Source organism: Hyperoodon ampullatus (genome assembly GCF_949752795.1).
Source record: "Hyperoodon ampullatus genome assembly, chromosome: 3".
In the NCBI taxonomy this organism is placed as follows: Eukaryota; Metazoa; Chordata; class Mammalia; order Artiodactyla; family Ziphiidae; genus Hyperoodon; species Hyperoodon ampullatus.
Window position 1 is genome coordinate 134,295,236 of NC_136916.1, and position 2,151 is coordinate 134,297,386.

Here is a 2,151-nt window from a genome sequence, read left to right on the forward strand (position 1 = left end):
ACTTCCTCATCTCTAAGATGGGAAAGTTGAACTAGGTGTTGCTGTGGTTCCTTCTAGGTCTCACGTGCTCTGTCCCAGCCTGTATTATGGTTTTCCCAAAGAATATGAAGGCTCTGATGGCCATCCATGAAGTGTCCAGTAAGGTGACTTGACTTCTCTCAGCAGCTCTGCTGATTACAGGGAAATGTACTGCGATTACAAAGCAGCATCATTAAATGACTAAAAAGGAAAATCATTAACTTCAGATGCCTTTATATTATTAGTTACTTTTCTGATTACCAAAGTAACAGAGGTGAATTATAGACATTTAAGAAAATTCAGACTGTGAGGAAAGAGTTAACACAGCAGGTCTGGTTGCCTACTCCCTACCTGTCTTCAAGGACCCATGATTAACCCTCGGCCAACCGCTGGGAATGTGGGCTTAGAGTGTTCTTTTTGTTAGTGATTGATGGGTCTGTTATACACACCTGGAGCAATGGACTGTATCATACCTGCTTGTCAGGTTGCTTTGCACAAACATCAAAATCTACGATCCGCACCTGGTTTCATTATTAAGGTCCTGAGTTTCGGTTGTCATGGTTGGTTGCATAACAGGATATACCTATGTGACGAGCTCCCCATAAAAGCTTTAGACACTGAGACTCAAACAGCTTCTATGGGAAAAGACATTTCACACGTGTTCGTAGTCAACAGTGAAAGAGTACTCCTGTGTGACCTCAGAGAAGGAAGGACATTGGAAGCCTGTTTTGAACCTCTCTGGACGCCATTAATGCATGTCTTTCTCCTGCTGCTTTTGCTCTGTACCTTTGTTATCATAAATCTCAGTGAGTATATAACCTGCTATTGGGTCTCATGGATCCTTCTGATGAGTCACTGAAGGAAACACAAATATATCTATGTAGATATTTATGTATATATTTAAAAATAACTATGTATATAGATATATTTAAAACCAAAATCCCTCCACCTAGATATAATCATCTGGCTAACTTTAAAAGCAGGTTTTGACTGCACGAAGATGGCACGTAAGGCGAAGAAGGAAGCCCCTGTCCCTCCCAAAGCTGAAGCCAGAGCAAAAGCTTTGAAGGCCAAGAAAGCAGTGTTGAAAGGCATCCACAGCCACAAAAAAAAAGACCCGGACGTCACCTACCTTCCGATGGCCCAAAACACCGAGGCTCAGGAGGCAGCCCAAATATCCTCGGAAGGGCGCCCCTAGGAGAAATAAGCTTTACCACTATGCCATCGTCAGGTTCCCCCTGACCACTGAGTCAGCCATGAAGAAAATAGAAGACAACAACACACTGGTGTTCATTGTGGATGTCAAGGCCAACAAGCACCTGATTAAACAGGCTGTGAAGGAGCTCTATGACATTGACATGGCTAAGGTCAATACCCTGATCAAGCCTAATGGAGAGAAGAAGGCATATGTTTAACTGGGTCCTGACTATGATGTTTTGGATATTGCCAACAAAATTGGGATCATCTAAACTGAGGTCAGCTGGCTAATTCTAAATACCAAAGTTTTCCCTATAAAAAAAAAACCCCCAAAAGCACAGGTTTTGACCTACTAAATCATCGTGTGAAAGTCCTTCTAAATTGTCAGAAGGCAAACAAAACTGCTAATTGATGGTAAGTTGTATTGTGGCCTGAAGATTAAATTTTATGGAAGCCCCATATTAAGACTTAAAAGAATAATTTTGCTGTTTTAAATAACTACCAAGACTTATTGTACTTTGCTTTTGTGACATAATAATGGCTTAGTCCATTAAATTGGAATACAACTTTTAAGCTTGATTGGGTTCTGATGGGAAGAAACAGGACACTCTATAAGAAGTTGCTTTATAATATCCCCCAGGAACAGGTAGTGAAAAGTACAGACTGCCTGTACATGAGAGTCTGGGGAGAGAAGGGAGGGAGGTGAGCAAGACTAGCTCCCCTCCCATGTACCCCTCACTCTGTAAATCCCCTTCTTTGACAACTCCCCTCAATACTCTTAATAATAGTAACTAACATTTACTGAGTACTTACTCTGAGCCAGACACTATTCTACGCACATGTTTTGTCTTATTTAATCTTCATAATAGCCTATTCAGTAAATATTACTATTTTCTCCTTTTTACAAATGAAGAAACCAAGGCTAAATATAACTGA

At 40.8% G+C, this 2,151-nt stretch overlaps 1 pseudogene across 1 annotated transcript; it reads left to right on the forward strand.

Annotated features, from left to right (window-relative positions):
* The first annotated feature begins 1,018 nt into the window (after positions 1 to 1,018).
* On the forward strand, positions 1,019 to 1,487 carry LOC307050271 (large ribosomal subunit protein uL23-like; annotated as a pseudogene). Its single transcript has one exon. The product of its transcript is annotated as a large ribosomal subunit protein uL23-like (transcript).
* The last annotated feature ends 664 nt before the right edge of the window (positions 1,488 to 2,151 follow it).